This window comes from Caretta caretta, chromosome 3 (genome assembly GCF_965140235.1).
Source record: "Caretta caretta isolate rCarCar2 chromosome 3, rCarCar1.hap1, whole genome shotgun sequence".
Taxonomy (NCBI): domain Eukaryota; kingdom Metazoa; phylum Chordata; order Testudines; family Cheloniidae; genus Caretta; species Caretta caretta.
This window is the reverse complement of record NC_134208.1, coordinates 67,499,557-67,518,035: the sequence shown is the minus strand read 5'-3', so window position 1 is coordinate 67,518,035 and position 18,479 is coordinate 67,499,557.

Below are 18,479 nucleotides of genomic sequence, written 5' to 3'. Positions count from 1 at the left end.
GGGGAGGCTTCCTATTTGTCTCCCTTTCCCACCAACCCAGAGCTGCTTTTGTAAAAAAAAAAGACTATTTGGGGGCTTTACGCTGGTGCCTGTCCTCAAGCATTATCCAGGTTGCTAGAGAAACAGGGCTTTTCTCAAGTTTCAACCACTGATCCCAAGGATGTCTTCACAAAAGCAGCACAAGACCTCTCGCCCATGCTTTGTGGCCTCACTCACCATGGCTGGAGCAGCAGAGCAACTCTTGCAGTAGCCAGCGGTTCTGCTTAAGTTGTGGCTTGCAGGGAAGTGAATTGAGGGGTGGTTTTTTAATAAAAAAATTAACCTTGCACCAGAAACAAGGTATGCACTGTCAGTGCTACCCTTTTGCTTTGCATTCCTTGCAGCTGAAACCTTGTCTGTAGGTGCATCCTCCATGCTGGGACAAAGAATTTCCCAGATTTTCCCGGAAAAAGAAGACTCAGGAGGACATGTTCAATGAGTTAATGCACGCCACTGAAAGTGACAAGACTGAGCTCAGTGCATGGAGGATTGTACTGTCTGAGAGCCTGGACATGGACATGAAAGCATGCAGAGAACAAGAGCATGCCATGCAGGAAAAGATGCTGCAGTTTATGAAGGAGCAATCAGACAGCTTGAGGCGTCTGATTGAGGTTCAAGAAAGGAAGCTGGATGCTAGAGTCCCACTGCAGCCAGTGCTGAACCTGCTGTCATCATCGCCCAGTTCTACATCCTCCTCCCCCAAACATCGTATGAGGCAGCACGGTGGGCAGCAGAGTCCGGTATCCCTTGCACTCAACACCAGGGGAGGGTACAAGAACCAGAAGGCGCCCAATCCTACACCTTTGATTGTTATTGCAGTACATCTTTAAGCAAGCTGTCCTTGTTTCTCCCCAAACAGACCTTTTGCCCCAGGTTATCTTATTTTCCTTTGCTCTGTCTGTGTGTTTGTGTGCGTAATAAAACTTAACGGATTGAGGAGAAAAGGGTCTTTATTCATTCAACACATGGTAGTTGGTGTGGATGAAGTTTACAGGGAGAAAATGCAATGGAGGGGACAGTTTGGTAAGGAACAAGACAGATAAGTGTCACATTATTCTGGCTCATTGCTGAAACTGGTTTTCAAAGCCTCATGGAGATGACGAACCCTTCAACATGCTCTTCTTATTGCCCTGGTTTCCAGCTGCTCAAAATTGGCTGCCAGGCGATCTGCCCCAACCTTCCACCCCAGCATAAACTTTTCTCACTTTGTTTCACAGATATTATGGAACACACAACAGGCAGCAATAACAATGGGGAATACTGCTTTCACTGAGGTCTAACCTAGTAAGCAAACAACACCAGCAACCTTTTAAATGTCCAAAGGCACATTCCACCTGTGTATGGCTTCATGAGCCACGGGAGCAAGGGGTAGGCTGGGTCTCCAAGGATCACGATTGGCATTTCAACATCACCAATGGTTATTCTGCAGTGTGGAAAGAAAGTCCCTGCTTGCAGCTTTCTGAACAGACTAGAGTTCCTAAAAATGGCACGTTTCCCGACCATCCCATGTTGATGTCGGTGGAACAGCCCCTGTGATCCACCAGCACTTGTATCACCATTGAGAAGTACTCCTTTTGGTTTATGTACTCTTTGGCAAGGTGGTCTGGTGCCAGATAGGGATATGCGTTCCGTCTATAGCCCCACTGCAGTTAGGGAACCCCATTGTGGCAAAACCATCCACTACATCCTGCACATTTTCCACATACACGACCCTTCTTAGACAAAGTCTGTTGATGGCCCTGCAAACTTGGATCACAACAGATCCCATGGTAGATTTACCCACTCCAAATTGATGCCCCACTGACCAGTAGCAGTCTGGCGTTGCAAACTTCCACAGAGCTATTGCCACTCGCTTCTCCACTGTCAGAGCAGCTCTCATTTTAGTATTGCTGTGCTTCAGGGCTAGGGAAAGCTCTTTATACAGTTCCTGGAAAGTGGCCTTATGCATTCGAAAGTTCTGTAGCCACTGCTCGTCATCCCATAGCTGCATAACAATGTAGTCCCACCAGTCAGTGCTTGTTCCCTGGGCCCAGAAACGGCACTCTCTGTGTCAAGGTGATTCCTGACTGTCGGCAACAACTGCGAATTGCTCCGCAGTATGTCTTCCAGAAGAGCTGCTAGCGTGGCATCACATTGTTCTATGTGTTGACTCCTGTATACGCTGTGTAAATGCTGCAGGATACGACACAAGGTAATCGTAATGCTCACAACAGTGTACAGCTGAGCAGCGTCCATGCTTATCGTGCTATGGCATCCACACGGGTAACCCAGGCTTGCGAAAAAGGGTTGGTTTGTTTGCCATTGATTTCAGGGAGGGAGGGAGGTAAGTGCATCATGGGAAGCTAATGCCATGTTCCCATAACCACCCGAGCCAATGTTTTGGTCCCATAAGGCATTGCAAGCCCAACTCAAACTTCCACTCGGCTACATTCACAATAGGATAGCTAGTCACAGTGCAGTGCTCCGTGCATTGATGCAAGCCCTGATTGTTTCGGTGGAGTGCATTCTCACTATGAGCATAGTGTGGACATGCAAGATTGACTTGCTTAAATCAGAGGCTCGATATCGACTTACATGACGTCGACTTAACTTTGTAGTGTAGACATGGCCCTAGAATCCACTGATGGTATAAGGCCAGACCCTGACCTTTGCTGCATGCTTATGAGTAAAGAGCTCACTTATTCCCCACAAACAGGCTTGTGCAGCTTATTTTACCTGGAGCACTGAGGAAGAAGCAGGGATTGAACTGGTTCCTGACTGTGTCACTACTGGGTCCCTGGTTGGCTCCTGAAGAGCGCAACTCAGAGCAGATTGTAAGGCTACAGTCTAGTGCTTAGGATCACAGCAAGAGCCAGGAGGACTACAGATACACTCACTGTCAAGAGGCATTAAAAACATACTCCCACTCCCAGATATACAATATTATGAGGAACCTCTATAAGCTCTACCTGTTTGCTGTGCGTTGTGTCTGAAGCTAGTTCTAGGTTATTATTAAGCCCTCAAAATATCCTTTCATCTGTGCATCACACTGAACTAGCAATCGTAAACATTTCCATCTGAAATGTTGAAATTGCAGTGCTGCCAGAAGTGTCCTGATCTTTAGCTCCTGTTGTAAAGCGCTGCTTGCTTTGCTCACGGGAGCAATGTCATTGGTTTCCATGGCACTAGTTGCATGAGGGAGGCAAGCAGCAAAAACATAAACTATGTAAAATCTTAGACTAGTTTTCAGATTGATTGTGAATGTTCTATATTTAAGACATATTAAAATCCTGCTCTTGATATGAGCATGTTGATATGAGCTGAAGCCTCTCTCCTCAGCACTATGGCAATTTTATATTTATCTATATCTATAAGCTGCAGAATTCCTGCAGGAATAAAGATGTGTATGATGAAATTGCAAAGGTCTTGGAGGTCTGGGATGGTGGCAGTGGGGAGGGGCAGGGAGAATGGCCAATGATCAGCAAAGGGGAAGGAGCTGTGACAGGCTTCCCAGAAGAACAAACCAGGGAGAGAGAGAAAGAGAGCGTGTGCATGTGGTATATATCAGATTCCATTTAAAAAAGCAGATAAGGTAACAACAGATTTTGCATGTTAACTCCATCATGCTACTGTTATTCTGCATCCTGGCAGGGTAGACTAGATGACCCTTGCAGACCCTTCTAATCCAATGATCCTATTACTCTATTTCTTAGGAAGTCACAGACAAGCAGTTGCCACTGGTATAACAAGCATTTTATGGTACTGTTCTCTCACATAAAATATACCAGCTGGCATGATTAGGGTACTTAAGAGACCACTTCAATCACACTTTGCTCTTATGAGGAACCAGGTTCAAACAGCTGAAAACTAAGATCCTTGGATGAAAGGCACCATAATGGTGTAAAGTCTGATGATCATTATTTGGGCTCAGGTCAATGATTCTATCTGTAGAAAGACACATTCACTGTAACAGAATGTATCTGCCAACCAGAAGATGACAAGGTTTTGAATGAAATGTTGATCATTCGTTTTCCGGATAATTTTTCATATTTCTCCATGCAGACTTTGGGTGAAATCCTTATTCTATTAGCATTAATGACAAAACTCCCCATGACGTCAGCAGGGCTAGGATTTCACCCTTTGTTCTGAAAGGCAAAAGAGTGAGAAACAGAGTAGGTTCTTGGATGATGGTTACACAAGAACTCAGATACTGCACAGTATGTGTATCAGCCCCTTACTTGCAGTACAAGTAAGACATTTAGTATTAGTCTCTACCGGTTGCTTTTCATTTTAATAATTGCATGAGGAAAGAAGAGAGTCTTTGGTCAATAAATACCCAGTCCACACCATCAGGCCTTTTATTGACCCCTAAGTAATGGATCCCCACAGATCCCAAGTGGGTATAAATCAGTGCGGCTGCACTGACTTCAATGGAGCTGCACCAATTTATACCAGCTGAGGATGTGGCCCACAAGTGCTGATATATAGATTTATTCAATGGAAAATGGAGAAATATGCAAGGCAATACAATGATTTAGGGATGATTAAATGCTTAAGAAGCTGCAGCATTTAATAACTGTAAATATACTCCATGAACATCAGTTTTAATGTGACAAGATAAAAGAAAGCTCTCTGTGCATAGGAAATGCACACATTATTCTAGGGGTCTTCTGATTAAAGGCAAAAGTAAGTACACTTTTTTTATATATATAAACCATAACTCATTAAGGCTCACTATGTCCCCATGACACAGGTAAGAAATGTAAAGGGATAATTTTCCCCATCAGTGAAAACCAATCTGGATTAGAACGCACAGCAACATTATAAAACCAGACTCATTAAAGAAAGTTAAATATGTCAGAATAACTCAGTTGAAAGTGTGGTTGGAATTTAGCTAAGCGAATGAAATTACCTGAGTGTACTGATGCTAACTTGATCCAGGGCTTGACAGACTGACTCTGTAATCCAGTAGTTAGGGCACCAAATCAGTCAGAGCACAGACTTACCCACATCCCAGCTGTGCACCCTAACCACTGGGCTCTCTCACGCTCTCTTTTTCCTCTTTTTTCCATCCTTTCTGGATGAAAGTTTCATTGGCATTTATATGTTTTCACAAAAAGTTTCAGTTTTGATAAATTGACATTTTCCATCCAATCCCTCCACCCCCGCCCCCCCATCTAAAAATTCCCAACCAGCACTGTTTGAAAGTTCTGGGTTTGTTTATTGGATTTTCGTTGATGTCACATTTATATCCCCTCAAGCAATATACTAACTTTTGCCTGTGCACAAAAAATGCTAAGGAAACAAATGATTTTCTAAAGAACAATGTTCAGAGGTTAATATCATTCACTGAGCTATTGTCTCCTGATGTAATTCTAATAACAAGGTAGAGAGACCATTTTTCTTTCTACAGGGTCAGATATTGAGGAAAACAGTGTCATAAAGAAAGTATTTTATATTCAGGCACCTGATTATTCTAAAATGGATATAAAGGTGTTTAAATGGCAGTATAACTAGAGTAGTAATAATTATAGGCTTTGAAAGCAAGTTTGAAATGTGAAAGTACATGGGGAAAAAACTGAGTTTGTGTAACCCTATGCAGATTAGCTTTGCTAGACTTGATCTGATTTTAAAATAACAAAAACAAAACTTCCATATATAGTGAAGGTTATTTTTAATATAACACAAAAGGAAGGCCAGGATTTTTGTGTGGGCCTCGAGGCAGCCTCTGACTTGGCATTCTCAAATCACTGTAAGGGTTGCAAATACGGCACATGAGGGAGCAATTTATAGCATTTAAGAATGGGATTTTCAAAGGAGACTTTGGGAGCTGGGTACCCAAATCCCATTGAAATTCAATAGGATTTGGACAACTAATTCCCTTAAAAGACTTTGAAAATCCCAACCTTTAAATACAACACACCAAGAAACATGCAGAGACACCAACGCAAACATAGGAATCTGTTTTTGAAACTCTACCTGTTTCGTTTGTGTTTGTCTTTACTGGGCTTTAGATTGTCAGATCTTCAAAGCAGGAACCGGGACTTTGACTTGTGGGGGAAGTTCTAGCACACTCAGGGTGCTAGATGATTAATAATTCTATAGGTGCAATGCAGTAGTTAGCTCTCTAAGTGCAATAAAATGCATCAGCAATTGTTAACTTCAGAATTGGTGAAGGCACAAGAAAGTGGGCACAAAGTCAGCGTCCATTTCTGAAAAAATCGAGCGATAAGCAGCGGTGAGCTGGAGCCGGTTCTCACTGGTTCGCACCGGTTCACACGAACCGGTTGTTACATTTCGAAGCAGTTTTAGAACCGGTTGTTAACCCACTTCCCTGCAGGGGGCGCTGCGGCTTTGATGGGCTTCAGCCGGGAAGTGATGTAATTCCTCCTCCGGCCGCCAGGGGCGCTGTGCTGCGGGAGCCATGTGGGCTGCTGCCTGGCCCTGGGCACGAGCCCTGTTGCTGCTGCTTCTCCCCCGACCCCTGGCCCTGGGGCTCCCGCTGCTGCCTGGTGGGTCCCCGGCTGCTCTGCTGGGCCTGGGCTGCGTCATGCTGCTCGGGCTGCTCCGAGCCACTCTCCCCATAATCACCCACCACCCTGCCCGCAGCCAGCCCCTGTCTCCAGCCACCCCCGCACCCCCTGCCTGCAGCCAGCCCCTGCCGCACCGCCTGCCCTGCCTGCAGCCAGCCCCTGCCGCACCCCCTGCCCTGCCTGCAACCAGCCCCAGCCGCACCCCCTGCCCTGCCCACAGCCAGCCCCTGCCGCACCCCCCTGTCCGAAGCTAGCCAGCCCCACACCCCTCGTCTCCAGCCCACCCGTCGCAACCCCCTGCAACCCTGCCCGAAGCCAGCCAGCCTCCACATCCCCTGTCTCCAGCCAGCCCCACACCCCCCTGCCCTGCCTACAGCCAGCCCCTACCTCCAGTCAGTCCCTGCCCTGCCCTGCTCCAGCCAGCCCCACACCCCCTGCCCTGCCTGCAGCCAGCCCTGCACCCCCTGCCTCCAGCTAGCCCTGCCCCATGCCCCTGTCTGCAGCTGGCCCCACGTCCACTGGTGCCCTGCAGTTCCCAGGGCAGTAACCCTGCACACCTGCTTCAATGAGGGGGGCAGGGAGCAGCTGAGACCCACACATGTGCACACCTTAGGGTGACCAGACAGCAAGTGTGAAAAATCAGGACAGGGGGTGGGGAGTAATAGGAGCCTATATAAGAAAAAGACCCCAAAATTGGGACTGTTCCTATAAAATTGGGACATCTGGTCACCTTAGCACACCCCCAGGGAGTGGCGGGGACCCACACATGTGAAACGGAGCTCATTTCTAGTTCAGGCCCATCTTTTTAAAAAAGAACTTTAGGCAGGGTTAACATAAATCCGTATTTTCCCGGTTACGTCATACTTTTTGGTTCTTAAATCGCCGTCCGGGAGGAATTTTAAAATTTTAAAAATTCCTCCCGGGAAAAGACGGACGTATGGTAACCCTGTTGGTACAAAAAATACATACGGTGGCACATCCCTTAAATCAGAACTTTCTATAGGGAACCGGTTGTTAAGATTTTGGCAGCTCATCACTGGCCATAAGCATTGGATTATTTTAAAATAATGAAAGATCTGCTCAGAAAAAGAAAAGCCTTGTCAAAGTCAAAATCTTAAAGTGCTTTTTTATGTTAAACGATACAAAGTTTGTCAAAATGCAGCTTTTTTCAACTCTGGGGTCTATTTTGTGTGACCAGCTGAGAGTAGTTTATGTTCTGTTACTGTTTTAGCCCAACTAAGTCTCTCTTTCAAACTGAAGACCTATCACTGGAGAGTGGAACTTTTAGTTACTCAGTATTTGGTTGCGTGCTAGCTGACAATGTTGGTGCATGACAACACGGAAATTCTCGTTAGCAACATTATTTCATGCAATTAATCAATGGCCTGAACACAGCTGCCTGAGAAGGAATGTACCACTTTAAGGGACAGGCTGCAGCCCACAGCTGGGAAACCCTGCTGTGTAATCAACCCCAGCCCACCATGGGCAATATAAACAGGAAGAGGGGGAAATAAAAGTCATGCAGGCAGGGCGTGTTCTTTCAGGGTCCAGGAGACTAGACTATATGACTGCGTGTTATGGTTGTTAAATATGGGAGCTCTGAGCCAGTACCTGAGGTGAGGAGCTCCTGAACCATTTGTTGTAATTGCTCTTGTCCTGTATTAAGAAGGGGACATACTATTTTGTTAGGGTGTGTTGGCTTCTCCTTGCCCTGGGCTGTTACAGTGTTCCCCTATAGCTGTCAATCAGGAGAAATTAAAGTGGGGCTCCCTGCAGTACTACAATGGTTCATAAAGTGGTGTGCAGGGACTTCCTGTACCTTTATGCTCCTCTAACACCATGATGAGACTTTAGAGGTAATTCCCAGATGTTCATCTCAGTATGGTCCAGGTTTACAGGGTTTTTTTTGTTTTTTTTAATAACATTTTCTGTCAATCTTGACTTTAGAAGAGAAGCCTCATTATCAGCCAGGCACATTAAAGCTGATATGATGGAAGCCGTGCTCTGAATGAGCGCTTCTCTGCCATCTAGTGACAAACTGGGGAGGAAAGACTTCAGGAGCAGAATATATTTACATAGACACACCTGCTTTGCCTAGCTCTGCCGGCGTCATCGTTTTTGGCCATTTGGGTTTAAGATTCATGTTAGTCTGGTGGTAGTGCAGGGGTAATTATATATTATCCTGACTATATGAGTAAAGGCCAGCAGTACTATATTTAATATGCCCTAATTGGATTGGAGGGGGTCACCCTGACTCAACCTCATATGCTAAGCAGGGAATAATGGTGTCAAAAGGATCGGGGGGGGGGCAGGTGTTCCTACCCTGTGCTATGGATCTGTTTAAAGGATGCTAGCAGCCATTTTATCCTCCCCCGCCAATATTTATAGACAGCTCAGACTAGACTCAATGGGGAGTCTTGGCTCTTTCTCAGTGATCACTAGAGGTGAGATCACTGATAAGCTGATCTAAGAGGGCTGAACCTTCACTCTGGTACAAAGACAGTGTTGTGGTGAAAAGACAGCAGCAGGCAGGTTCCCCTCTCCACAGTGAAATCACTAAGATCTGGGCTAAGTGTCGTAGAATCATAGAATATCAGGGTTGGAAGGGACCTCAGGAGGTCATCTAGTCCAACCCCCTGCTCACAGCAGGACCAATCCCCAACTAAATCATCCCAGCCAGGGCTTTGTCAAACGTGACCTTAAAAACCTCTAAGGAAGGAGATTCCACCACCTCCCTAGGTAACGCATTCCAGTGCTCCACCACCCTCCTAGTGAAAAAGTTTTTCCTAATATCCAACCTAAATCTCCCCCACTGCAACTTGAGACCATTACTCCTTGTTCTGTCATCTGCTACCACTGAGAACAGTCTAGATCCATCCTCTTTGGAACCTCCTTTCAGGGAGTTGAAAGCAGCTATCAAATCCCCCCTCATTCTTCTCTTCTGCAGACTAAACAATCCCAGTTCCCTCAGCCTCTCCTCATAAGTCATGTGTTCCAGTCCCCTAATCATTTTTGTTGCCTTCCGCTGGACTCTTTCCAATTTTTCCACATCCTTCTTGTAGTGTGGGACCCCAAACTGGACACAGTACTCTAGATGAGGCCTCACCAATGCCGAATAGAAGGGAAGGATCACGTCCCTCGATCTGTTGGAAATGCTCCTACTTATACAGCCCAAAATGTCATTAGGGCACACTGTTGACTCATATCTAGCTTCTCGTTCACTTTAACCTTTAGGTCCTTTTCTTCAGAACTGAGGCCTAGCCATTTGGTCTCTAGTCTGTAGCAGTGCATGGGATTCTTCCGTCCTAATCCTCTAATTTGTCTAGGGCCCTCTGTATCCTATCCCTACCCTCCAGCGTATCTACCTCTCCTCCCAGTTTAGTGTCATCTGCAAACTTGTGAGGGTGCAATCCACTCCATCCTCCAGATCACTAATGAAAATATTGAACAAAACCAGCCCCAGGACTGACCCTTGGGACACTCCGCTTCATACCGGCTGCCGACTAGACTTGGAGCCATTGATCACTACTCGTTGAGCCCGACGATCTGGCCAGCTTTCTATCCACCTTATAGTCCATTCATCCAGCCCATACTTCTTTCACTTGCTGGCAAGAATACTGTGGGAGACCATGTCAAAAGCTTTGCTAAAGTCAAGGAACAGCACGTCCACCGCTTTCCCCTCATCCACAGAGCCAGTTATCTCGTCCTAGAAGGCGATTAGATTAGTCAGGCATGACTTGCCCTTGGTGAATCCATGCTGGCTGTTCCTGATCACTTTCCCCTCCTCTAAGTGCTTCGGAATCGATTCCTTGAGGACCTGCTCCACGATTTTTCCAGGGACTGAGGTGAGGCTGACCGGCCTGTAGTCCCCTGGATCCTCCTCCACCCTCTTTTAAAGATGGGCACTACATTAGCCTTTTTCCAGTCGTCCAGGACCCCTCCCTCCCCCGCCCCGATCGCCACGAGTTTTCAGAGATAACGGCCAATGGCTCTGCAGTCACAGCCGCCAGCCTCAGAACACCGCACTGCTAGTGGCGCAGACAGAGACCGTGACAAGCAGCGGGGAGCAGAGGTGGAGGCATCAGTCAACCACCCCTCCCCCGCACTCTGGGACACTGCTCACCTTGGACAACAAACGATGAGGGGGTGGAGTGGCATGTTAAAGACAGTCATCCAATGGACTTTCACACGGCCAGGGGAAATCTGAGGCAAAAAACACTGCCCAGCATACTGTGGGGTGGCTGTTTTGCATACTTTCAAGTTAGTGTTGCCATGTTTCCCAGACTAATGCAGACCTTTCTTCTTTTACTGAAAGCTCTCTTTTGTTATACACAGACGCAGTGGCTATGACTGGGGACGTATGGCCTCTTAGTGTTGTCCCGGAATTTTTTTTTCCTGTTCCCAGATTACTGGCTGGGGTATTGAACCGGTTCTGTTTTGTAACATTAAGAAGAACCCCTAACTTTTGAACCCAGCCCTTGTTGCTGTCTACACCACCTAGCAGAAGGTTTACATGCAATTAATATTACTTGGATAGCCACACTAGCTTTGTCAGGGGGAGGGATAGCTCAGTGGTTTGAGCATTGGCCTGCTAAACCCAGGGTTGTGAGTTCAATCCTTGAGGGGGCTGTTTAGGGATTTGGGGCAAAAAAAAATTGGGGATTGTGCCTGCTTTGAGCAGGGGGTTGGACAAGATGATCTCCTGAGGTCCCTTCCAACTCTGACAGTCTATGACTAGTGCAGTAATGTAAAGCTACTTGCAAACTATCAGTATTTTAATGGCAACTCTGGTACTCCTAGTTTCCTAATGTTTATATGTCATAAAGTGAGATATGCATCAGAGTTTTATCAATTCCATTCATAATTATGAAAGTCTCTGTTACTGTAGGTTGCTATCTTGTAGTTGCTGTTGGATTAATGTATTAGAATAGCTATAAATCTCAAGCAGTACCAGGATCACAGGATAAAAGATAAAACCACCTTTGTTTTAGTTAGCAGAAGCCTGCAGTGGTGATACAGACAAAATCAGCATCAGAGTGGGGAAAGGAGAGTAGAGACATCGGTGATTGAACTGGGCAGCAATGGTTCGTGCTGTACAAACGCGTGACACCATCTTTAGACTCCAAGGAATAGGAAAGGTCTTATAGTCTGACAGATCAGAGGATTGGAAGCATTATCGCAACTTCCTGAAAGGATTCTCTGGTGGGCCTGCCTGGCTTATTGCTTGGACTGCCCACCTGCCATTTGCTGCCTCTCATTATATAAACATGCTACTGTGTGCTGCAATGGGGGGTGCCACAGATCTTCTCTTCCTGCATGACACAGGACTGCTTTAAGATGAAACAAGGCAGGAGAGGGCACCCAGGATCAACTCCAAGCCCCTGCATCTCCTCACCTCTTCTCTAGCAAAGCCTCCATTCCTATCTTCAGTAGATGTGGTTGAACACTACACCACACTATTAGTTTAGACCCCAATTCTGCTTGGGTAGATCTGATTGATATACCAGTGCTATACTCAGTAAAGCGTTTGGGAACAAAGTGTGGCCGTTTCTAGCAAAGGACACTTTAGCTATGGGTTGGAGAAAGTTTTTGTTTCAGTGAGAAAACAAATAGATTCTCTGGTCCCTTTCCGCCAGCCCTGTGCAAGTGCATGCAAGTGTGCTGAATTGGATTTATCACAAGCTACGGGTGGGACATTTTGTGGGTTGTCTCTTCCTGACAGACATTTCAAGCAGAACAGTTTAATTAGTTTAAATGCTGCTGTACTGAAGTGTGGGTGTATTATGTGCAAATGTATCTGAGGTCTTGCATTTCTTTGGGCTGCCAAAAGTTGATAGTGGTGACGAGTTGCTTGCCAAGCAATGACATGGAAACAATTTTTAATAGCTATTAAAATGTGTGGTTCCCCAGGTTTGATTGCTAAATCGCAATAGCAGTTTAATTAATATTTATTTGAAAAATACTGTAACTTTGGAATCACAATTTAGGAAAAAAGTCCAGATGTTTATATTTGCTAAGTTAATAGCATGCTATTCTGCAATAGAGCACAAGAGAAATTGTTCTGTACACAGCCACTCTTAAAACCACACTTGACTGAATAAAAATACACAGTAGGAAAAGCCATTGTGCTACCGAACTTGAGAGCAAAAATATAAATCAGGATAAAAGTGTTACAGTAGCTATATACACAAGCTTTCAAAATTCAATTCAATTCCGAGTTAGCTCTTTGTTTGGCAAGGTCTGAAGGAAAATATTCTAAAATGATAATTGTAACAAATTTAGGCCCCGATCCTGCAAAGACTTCAGCATGTGCAGAACTTTCTGCACTGTGAGTACTCTCCTTGACTACAGTGGGACTGCTTACAATGTGTGAGCTTCAGCAAGTACGTACGTCTTTGCAGAATCAGGGGCCTTCCTTATTATGAGTAACCCTAACTCTCCGCATTAAAAGTGAAAAAGGACCAAATAGCTATCAACTGTACAGCATATAAAATGTTGAAACACTTCAGTCACATCACTTTCTTCCAGGTCACACGTTACAGGGCTTGTAGTTGAATGAATGAATATGTATATAACAGACTGGGGTGGCCCTTACAGTCATTCACCAATAGTTACCACACTGTGGTGTCTGAGATACTGCACTCGTTTTCCTATGCCTATAACAGGAAGTAACTACAGCATCTCATATTACACATTTGTACCACACAGTGTGTGCGCCTATATTATATTATATGCATGTTAGAGGACACAACTTGATTCTAATCTAGCAGCCCCTTCCCTTCAGACCCAAAAGTCTGAGTGAGTATATTTGAAGGAAGAGTTTAGTTAAGCTTAGCAGAAGGGCCAAGTGTGACATTCCTTTTTGGATCTGGCTTCCAGTCCCTACCCCCCAAATTTCAGGTATGCTTGGTGTAACCGTGCCTTTGTGGGTCACAACCAAGTGTACCAAATTCAGGACAACCTGCTGAAAAATAGGGCAGACTTACCCCAAAACTGGAGGTTATTCTCCCATGAGATATACCAAAACAGCAACAAAAGTAAACTTCTGTTTCACCACCCTAACTAACAAGAAGTCATAAAAAACAGATTCCTTAAGCATACCAACCTTTGTATCGCCACCAAAAACACTAGGATGCATGGTTCTTTAAAACTAATCTCCCCAAATAAAAGGGTCTTCTAATCCCAAAGGACCAGCCACACACCCAGGTCAATATACAACTCACCTATTACCCAAAAATCACACTTATGCCAATCCTTTAGTATCTAAAATCTAAAGGTTTATAGAAAGAAAGAAAGAAAGAAAGAAAGAAAGAGCATTACAATTGGTTAAAGGAGTCAAATGCATGCAATAAATGCAAAGTTCTTGGTTCAGGCTTGTAGCAGTGATAGAATAAACTCCTCGCTTGACAAGTCTTTGGTTGCTTCCAAATCATTGAAAGGTCCTCAGTCCATTGGTTAGAATGCTCCCATTAGTATAAGTTCATAGTCCAGAGGCTGGAGCAGGAAAGAGGCAAAACTGAGATGTTTCCAGTGCCTTTTATAGCTTCTGCCATGTGAAGGGAAATCCATTGTTTCAAACAAAGCCCTCAGCACAGCTAGTGAAAATTACAGGTGCAAGATGGAGTTTGAAGTCACATGAGCAAGTCACATATCCATTCATGACTTCACTTAGTCCTGGCAGAAAAGTCCATTAAGAGTAGATAGGTGTCTTCCATTGTAAGTTAAGCATCCTTTAATGGCCACTCAATTTGAACAGTCCCTCCAAGATATGCTGGCTAACTACTTTGTGAGCGTTACCCCAGGAGCAAACGTTTGAAATCCAGGTATAGAACCAATACTCATAACTTAAAACACAAAAATGATATATGCATATAAATAGCATAATCATATTCAGCAAATCATAACCTTTCCATAGATATTTTACATGCCACATTTTGTACAAGATTTGTTGCAAATGTATAATAGTGTTTGCAACAACGATCTATATAGTCATAGTTTAATTAGATAACGTCAAACTCGGATCTGTGGATTTGTTTTCAGTCCTCCTCTGATAATCTGATAAATACACACTTGTACCACGACAGGAAAAAGTGGACTGTTCAGTATGCTACCTAACGGTGCTAGACAAGAGCCATAATGTCTCTCGGGAGCAGGGGAACTTTCATGTCATTTAATCAGCTTTACATGGATTAAAAAATAAACCTGCAAGAAAAAGCCATTGACTTTTAATTTCCTTAGACTTGGCATTAATGAAGGACTTACTATTTCTTCCACTTCTTTGGTCTATTCATTGATCTATTTTAAAAGCCTGAACTGTTCCCATTCAAGTGGAAGCAACTTGGGAAAAAAGGATGACTGAAGCCTGGGGAAAACCCTTTTTCTCTGATATCTCTGAAGGGGGCTGGGGGTCTAGAGCAGGGGTGGGCAAACTTTTTGGCCCAAGGGCCACATCTGGGTGGGGAAATTGTATGCAGGGCTGGGGCAGGGAGTTGGGGTGTGGGAGGGAGTGTGGAGTGTAGGAGAGGGTGCAGTGTGCAGGAAGGGGCTCAGGGCAAGGGATTGGGGCAGAGGAGGGGTGTGGGGTGTTTGAGGGGGCTCAGGGAAGGGAGTTGGGGTGCAGAGTGCAGGAGGGGGCTCAGGGCAGAGGTGAAGACTGTGGGAGGGGGCTCAGGGCAGGGAGCTGGGGTGCAGGAGGGGTGTGGGATGCAGGAGGGGTTCGAGCTCCAGCCCGGCGCCGCTTACCTAAAGCGGCTCCGGGATGGCAGTGGTGCGCACCGGGGCCAGGGCAGGCTCCTTGCATGCCTGCCCTGGCCCTGCACCGCACCACCCACGTCCCTGCACGGTCCCTAGGGGACCGGGAGGCACAGGGCTCCGCACGCTGTCCTTGCCACGCCTCCAGGTACCTCCCCCGAAGCTCCCATTGACCGCAGTTCCCCATTCCCAACCAATGGGAGCTGCGGGGGGCGGTGCCTGGAGGCAATGGCAATGCACAGAGCCCTCTGCACCCGCCCCTGGGGCCGCAGGGATGTGGTGCCGGCCGCTTCTGTGAGCGGTGTGGGGCCCGCGGCACCACGGGGGGCAATCCTTCAGGCCGGATCCAAAGCCCTGAGAGGCTGGATCCGGCCCGTGGGCCGTAGTTTGCCCACGCCTGGTCTAGAACCATGGAATTTTCCCTAGCGGCAGAAGAAAAACTAATGTTGGTGCAGCCCTGTAAAACTGCAAAGGTTGAGAAGGTGGGGAGGGGACTCTGACCCATAGGAAGCTTGAGCAGGAGAGAGGGAAATGGGCATGCTTTCAGAGCACAGGGGTGCTATTTAACTGCAGGACCCGCTGAGGAAGAAGATAACTGGTTGCAGTGGAGAAAGAGGCTCCATGATTTGGCACAGAAACAATGTGCAGGTGGGAGGACTTTGTTCTAAGCCCAAAGAATGCTCAGGAGTGGTGAGGAGACTGAGGCTGGGAAATGGGTGTAGGTGTACCTATTAGTGAGGGTAGATCTGTGTATCTGTTGTGCTATACAAATAAATGAATAATTATGCTTAGGAACCCTTTGCGAAGTCTGCTGGTATTTTGCTTTCAACTATTCTATGGGTGCCCACAAGGTTGGAGCTCTGGGCAGGGTGTGCTTAAGCCACTGGTTGGTATGGGGTCAGCACTGGTCCTGGGAGAGCTGGGCCACAAGGTCCCATTTCTCTGAAGGGGTAACAGACAGAACCTGGGCCCAGGAAGTGAGCCAGAGTGTATGTCTACACTGCAATTACACCCATGGCCAGCTTGTGCCAGGTGACTCAGACTCGTAGGACTTGAGCTAAGGGGCTGTTTACTTGCAGTGTAGATGTTCAGTCTTGGGCTACAGACCAAGCTCTGGGACCTTCCCACCTTACAGGGTCATAGAGCCCAGTCTCCAGCCTGAGCCCAAATATCTATACTGCAATTAAACAGCCCCTTCGTCCAAGCCTGTGTCAGCCGGCATGGGCCAGCCACAGAGTTTTAATTGCAGTGTAGACATACCCAGAGAGGCCAAGAGAAGAGATGGTGTTGCAGCCTACCCAGACAAAGTGAAGCTTAAGAGCACGCAGGTCCAGCATACCACAATCCAAGCACAACAGCTTGGTGAGTGTCCTGCCGGGGGGAGCCCTACAAGAGCTGTGACAAAAGCCTTTAGATGTAATCTGCAAGACTAAATAAATTCTAGTACTTCTGAAATACATACTCAGTGTTCCCACTACCACTCCTACAGAAGCAAATGTATTGATAAGTGGAATGGGTGCCGCCTGGAACTGGGGGACCACTGAGCCCCCCTGACCCACCAGCCTGGGCTCCCTTTACACTGAACTGCTGTGACCACCCTGCCAAGCCCTCTCCAAGGCTCCAGCCTGCACGTTCACCAGCACACATACAGGTAGGACACACCCAGCTGCAGTTATATGCAGACACTATGTCCAGCTCTGCATGGGAAGGCTGCAGCTAAGGAACTTCCCAGCTACTCAGGTACACGCCCTCCTCTTCAGCGTAAAACAAAAATTATACAGTCTTGCGCTGCACAGGGAACTGTACAGCATAAGCTCATTAAATTCACCCTCCCTCCCTCAATGTGAAGAGAAATATACAACTTTCTGCCCTGTGTTATAACTCCCACACACCCGCTTTAGACAAAGCAAAAACAAGTTCAAGTGATTAGAAGGGATAGCAAACGGCTCAAAGCAGATTACCTAGCAAATAAATAAAAATACAATCTAAGCTTAATATACTAAAGAGATTGGATATGAAGAGCAGATCCTCACCCTAAGTGATGATACAAGCAGGCTGCAGATTCTTAAGGGGCAAGCTGCAATTGCTGACAGCTCAGAATCCCCAGGTGTTCCATTCATAGGCTAAAAATCCCTTGAGCCTGGGTTCAGCTCTTCCCCTAGTTTAGTCTTTGTTCCTCAGGTATTTCCAGGAGTCTGTTTGGGTGGGGAGTCAGTGAAGAACCATGATGATGTCACTCCCCTGCCTTAAATAGTTTTGCATATGGTGGGAACCCTTTGTTTCAAAGCTTGGTTCCCATGCCAGTTGGTGGAAAAACACTGATACCGCAAGATGGAGTCCAGCACCAGGTGACCTGGTCACATATCCCTGTAGTGTCACAGCAGCCATGAGTCTGAGGCTGTCTGCAGCTCCTCAGGAAGGCCCCCAGGTGGGAAATAGCCTTCTTCTAAGGCCTATTGTTTTGTCTAATGGCCATTCAACCTGAATGGGCCATTCCCAGCCAGCTTTTCAGAATGAAAGCGTCTTATCTAGTGGGTGTTCCCCAGTGGTGAGCTGGAGCCGGTTCCCACCGGTTCACTAGAACCGGTTGTTAAATTTAGAAGCCCTTTTAGAACAGTTGTTCCGCGAGGGACAACCGGTTCTAAAAAGGCTTCTAAATTTAACCGGCCCAAAGTGGTGCCTTAGGCGCCAACTCCATGGGTGCTCCAGCCCTGGAGCACCAAGGAGAAAATTTGGTGGGTGCAGAGCACCCACCGGCAGCTCCCCGCCCCACCCCGGCCCTGGCCCCAGTTCACCTCCGCTCCGCCTCCTCCCCTGAACACGCTGCCCCGCTCTGCTTCTCTGCCCCCCCGCGCAGGAAGCCGGGGCAGGCTGAGAAGCAGGCCATGGCTTCCCGCTCAGGCCCAGGGAGGCGGAGGTGAGCTGGGGCAGGAGGTGGGGTGTGGGAGGAGGGCCGCCTGCACCGCAGCAGGTAATCTGGGGGCGGGGGACAGCGCAGGGGAACAGCTCCCCGCCCCAGCTCACTTCCTCCTTCCGCCACCCTGAGCCTGAGCAGGAAGCGGCCACCTGCTTCTCAGCCCTCCCCGGCTTCCCGCCGAACAGCTGATTCACGGGAAGCCAGGGGGCGGAGAAGCAGAGCGGGGCGGTGCGTTCAGGGGAGGAGGTGGAGTGGAGGTG